Below are 6,000 nucleotides of genomic sequence, written 5' to 3'. Positions count from 1 at the left end.
CCATTAATCTCCAAGAGGAATATAAGATGCTTGTACAGCACCTGCATCAACAGAACAAGGCATCCCTTGCACACCATTAGCCATCTGTAACCAATTCCTTCTTCTAGAGGCACTGATAGAACCACATTAGATTCCCAACAGAACTTAAGAAAGGGTAATTCTTTTGTGCAACCGAAACTTTTTAGTGCTTTGGATAAATACTTCTGTGAAGTTTTTTTTCAAAATTGCTCAGGTTGAAATAATTCAGCATTTACAATCTATATATATAAAAGGGTAATGAAATTTCGGCCTAGGACAAAACAACAAAACTACACATCCCAGAAACACTAAACTTGGCAGCACAACCCCTCATCCACGCCTCTATGTTCATACAACAAAAAGAAAAGAAAAATAAAGTCCTAATTAGAGGGAGAGGAATAATTGTTTTTATCCAATTGCTGCCGGTTAGAAGGCTAAGCTGCTGCCAGTTAGGGGCCGGGCTGTGGCGCAGCTGGCTAGTAACCAGCTGCTATAAATCACTACTGACCGAGAGGTCATGAGTTCGAAGCCCGGGTCGGGTTAAGCCTCCGACCATTAAAAAAAAAATAGCCCCAGCTTGCTGTTGACCTAGCAGCCCCGAATGACAGTTGCATCTGTCATTCAGGGAAAATTTAGGTACGCTTTATGCGGGAGGCTAATTTAACTAATCTAAAACTGCTCACGAGGAAAAGAATGAGGAAGAACAGCCACCAATGGACGGTGAAGCAACAGCTCCCCCTGTGGCCGGAATCGTGAAGCTGGAAAGATGTTAAAAATGCCTCTGTGTCTGTCTAAAACTGAATGCTGTTTGTCTGTTGGCATTGAATGTCTGCCATATATGTGTTCATTGTAATCCGCCCTGAGTCCCCTTCGGGGTGAGAAGGGCGGAATATAAATACTGTAAATAAATAAATAAATAAATAAGCTCCGCCCACTTGGTCTCCTAGCAACCCACTCAGCCCAGGGGACAGGCAGAGTTAGGCCTCACTTAGGCCTCTTCCACACTGCCTATAAAATACAGATTATCTGATTTTAACTGGATTATATGGCAATGTAGACTGAAGGCCCTTCCACACAGCTATAAAACCCATTTATAATGGACTTAATGTCATGGGGAAACCTTTACCCTTTACCTTAACTACCACCAATTCCTCATACCACCATACTTCGCCACAGCAACCCGTGGCCGGGCACAGCTAGTGATAAATATAATTTGTTCTTTTGCAAAAATAATAACTTTCAACACTCTCTATTTCTGGTCCATATCTTCATCCCAGCTACATTTCAAATAGGCATTTCTGCTCAGAAAGTTAAGGTAAACATTCATCACATTTAGTCCAGTTGTGACCGACTCTAGGTGTGGGGCTCATCTCTATTTCTAAGCCAAAGAGCCGGCGTTGTCCACAGACACCTTCACGGTCATGTAGCCAATGGCATGACTGCATGGAGTGCTGTTACCTTCCCGCCGAAGCGGTACCTATTGATCTACTCACGTTTGCATGTTTTCGAACTGCTGGGTTGGCGGAAGCTGGGGCTAACAGTGGGCGCTCACTCCACTCCCCGGATTCGAACCTGAGACCTTTCGGTCTGCAAGTTCAGCAGCTCAGTGCTTTAATATGGTGTGATTTTACTGGGAGCCATAGATCCCCAATTTATATCTCGGAGCTCAGAAAACTTTGGCTCAGACTCCAAGAATTCATAAGTTGTATCCAACAAAGTTCTTCTCCCGCCTGGGAAAGAATGCCAAGGAGACCAAAAACGCCAAAGTGCAAAGCCTCCTTAAATCCAGAGGCCTAAAAACGTCTCTCCCTATTGATCCACCCCCTATTGTTTTGGTTCTAATCAGCACTTTCTTCTTATATCTTTTCTCATTACTCCCTGACCGTTAATAAAGTTGGAAAAAAGAAATATGAAGATACAGAGCAGTTAATTGCAAGGCGGGCGCTCGGAGAAGGAAATCCGCCAAGGACTTCTCTCCAACCGTGGTGTGCATCCCGATTGCACCGCTTCATGGTTCATCCTTCCGCAGCCAATAACTCTAGGGATTACGGATACAGCCATTTATTATACCTTGGGCTTGGCCATGCTTCATGTTCACAGCGTGGTGCAAGTCGTTCAAGGCGTGCGAGGCGGCAGAAGTGTCTTGAAGGTAACCCCGGAGGACTAAGGAGGAGGAAATTCTTTCCAATGTTGAAAAGCAATTGCCTACGGACTGTATTATTATACAGCAGAACACAACTTCTCTATTCTTAAATGGAATTATGTTTTCTCAACGTACTTTAACCTCTTCTATTTAACTGCATGGGCTCGTCCCCATGTAAGCTGCCGAGTCCCTTCAGGGAGATGGAGGCGGAATATAAAAATAAAGTTATTATTATTATTGACACAAAGGCATAGTATGACACAGCAAACGAGATCTATATGCTGGATTTTGTATCACAAAATCACAAGTCGAACACTTCCCATTATGTGGTTGTTGTATGTCTTTCGGGCTGTGTGGCCATGTTCCAGAAGTATTCTCTCCTGACGTTTCGCCCACATCTATGGCAGGCATCCTCAGAGGTTGTGAGGTATATATACCTCTGAGGATGCCTGCCATAGATGTGGGCGAAACGTCAGGAGAGAATACTTCTGGAACATGGCCACACAGCCCGAAAGACATACAACAACCCTGTGATCCCGGCCATGAAAGCCTTCGACAACACACTTCCCATTCTTCTTCTTCTTCTTCTTCTTCTTCTTCTTCTTATTATTATTATTATTATTATTATTATTATTATTATTATTATTTTATTATGACACAGCAAACAAGATAGGTATGCTGGATTTCTTTCACAAAATCACAAGTTGAACACTTCCTATTATTATTATTATTATTATTATTATTATTATTATTATTATTATTATTATATTATTTTATGACACAGCAAACAAGATAGACATGCTGGATTTCATATCACAAAATCACAAGTCGAACACTTCCCAAGTGTCTAGGACTGTGTGATGTATTTTCGGATGATGCGCGCAGATCCCAGCAGGGTGGCCTTTTGCAGTTGGATTATTATTATTATTATTATTATTATTATTATTATTATTATTATTATTATTAAGGGGGCCCCTGATGGCACAGTGTGTTAAAGCGCTGTGCTGCTGAACTTGCAAACCAAAAGGTCCCAGGTTCAAATCCCGGGAGCAGAATGAGCGCCTACTGTTAGCCTCAGCTCCTGCCAACCTAGCAGTTCGAAAACATGCAAATGTGAGTAGATCAATAGGTACCGCTCCGGTGGGAAGGTAACAGCGCTCCATGCGGTCATGCCGGCCACATGACCTGGAGATGTCTACGGACAACGCCGGCTCTTTGGCTTAGAAATGGAGATGAGTACCAACCCCCAGAGTCGGACACGACTGGACTTAACATCAAGGGAAACCTTTACCTATTATTATTATTATTATTATTATTATTATTATTATTATTATTATTAAACAAGATCTATATGCTGGATTTCATATCACAAAATCACAATTCAAACACTTCCCATTATTATTATTATTATTATTATTATTATTATTATTATTATTACATACTTTTACCTCTTCCATTTAACCTCATGGGCTCGTCCCCATATAAGCTGCCCCGAGTCCCTTCGTGGAGATGGAGGCAGGATATAAAAATAAAATTATTATTATTATTATTATTATTATTATTATTATTATTATTATTGACACAAACACATAGTATGACACATCAAACGAGATCTATATAATGGATTTCGTATCACAATATCACAAGTCAAACACTTCCCATTATTATTATTATTATTATTATTATTTTATTATGACACAGCAAACAAGATAGATATGCTGGATTTCGTATCACAAAATCACAGGTCGAACACTTCCCAAGTGTCTAGGACTGTGTGATGTATTTTCGGATGATGCGCGCAGATCCCAGTCGAGTGGCCTTTTGCAGTTGGCAGATCGTAATTTTGTCAATGTCTATTGTTTGCAAATGCCAGCTGAGATCTTTTGGCACGGCACCCAATGTGCCCATCACCACCGGGACCACCTGCACTGGTTTCTGCCAGAGTCTTTGAAGTTCAATATTGAGGTCCTGATAGCAGCGGAGTTTTTCCTGTTGTTTTTCGTCAATGCGACTGTCACCTGGGATGGCAACATCAATAATCCAAACCTTTTTCTTTTCCACAACTGTGATGTCTGGTGTGTTGTGTTCCAGAACTTTGTCAGTCTGGATTCGGAAGTCCCACAGTATTAACACGTTAAAGCCAACCTTGAGTTCTCGAAATGCATGTCACTGCATGTCATTCCTTCTCTAAGTCGCCAAGTTACAGAAGAAATGGACAAATCTCTATGTTGAACATGGAGTGAGTCTTCTTTGCATGATGGAGAGAACCTGACAGGTCAGGTGGATTATGGTGACAGAGGTAAATATTAGGAGATGAAAGATTGGTCCTGAAATGAGCACTTCCTTGGCTTTTAAGGATTTGTGTAGGTGTCAGTTTAGATAGTTGTGCCCTTTCTTTTCATTGTGTAACTATAATAGAGTGCCAGTTCCTTTGGCACAACCTCAGCTGAACATCTTAAGAGACAACCCGGTTTGTCTGTAATGGATGGGTGTCCAAAGATAGATGGACGTAAAGTATATGGTGACACTCTTGTACAAAGTTCTCCACCATGTGTCATGGAATGAAAAGCATCCGGGGTGTCATAATGGGTGTTGAGCAGTAAACAAAGATCTTGGTGTCCAGGAACCTTTTAGCAAAAGTGAGGGGGGAAAGAACTCACAAATTCACATGTGCAGTGAATTTTGCAATGTGTGCGACTATGATTGAAAGGCACCTATAACCATGGTTCTGCTTTATTTTGCTTTGATAAGGTCTCACTTGGAAAACAAACTGTTCGGATCATAATTTAAGAAGACTAATGTCATAAGTACTTTTTAAACATTCAAAAGCATTTAAAAGGTTATTTATTCCATTCACATTAATATGGAGAAAGAAGGTAGACACAGACTATATAACTACATTGGATACACAAACAAGGGGGTATTACATTTCACTCAAGGTTCACACACATATACAGTAATTCATCTTCATGCATACATTATCATCTCTTCTTCCTTCTCCTGGAAAAGGAAACCGAAGTTGACCAAATTACATTCCCAGCAAATCTGCCATAATAATAATAATAATAATAATAATAATAATAATAATAATAATAATAATAATAATGACGACTCTGGCAAAAACCAGTGCAGGTGGTCCCGGTGGTGATGGGCACATTGGGTGCCATGCCAAAAGATCTCAGCCATCATTTGGAAACAATAGACATTGACAAAATTACGATCTGCCAACTGCAAAAGGCCACCCTACTGGGATCTGCGTGCATCATCTGAAAATACATCACACAGTCCTAGACACTTGGGAAGTGTTCGACTTGTGATTTTGTGATACGAAATCCAGCATATCTATCTTGTTTGCTGTGTCATAAAATAATAATAATAATAATAATAATAATAATAATAATAATAATAATAATAATAATAGGGACTCGGGCTGGCTAACATGGGGCCAAGCCCAGATAACCACAATAAAACAGGATAAAATACATATAGAACAAAACAAAACAGGCATCATCAACAGGAAAATTTAAACAGAATAAAACACCATTTTGAGCAATAATGTAGTAATTGAATAAAAATGAAATAGCGATTTAAAATAATAAGAGAATTCTGCGAATACACCATCTTTCTCCATCTCTTGGTTAAGATGGCAGGTGGACTAGACTCTGCTGCTTCCACAATTTTGGAATATTAAAGTGTTTCTTTATACAGCATATATCTAACTGATGTTGTTCCAAAAAGTTGTAAATGAATGACAGGTGTTTTTCAGCTAAAACATGTTGACTCCCATCAGTTCTGGACAGATGTTGACTTTCTTTAACTGATGTTAGGTTTTCCTTCTT

Source organism: Anolis carolinensis, unplaced genomic scaffold, assembly GCF_035594765.1.
Source record: "Anolis carolinensis isolate JA03-04 unplaced genomic scaffold, rAnoCar3.1.pri scaffold_9, whole genome shotgun sequence".
Lineage (NCBI taxonomy): Eukaryota > Metazoa > Chordata > Lepidosauria > Squamata > Dactyloidae > Anolis > Anolis carolinensis.
This window is presented reverse-complemented; position numbering follows the sequence as displayed.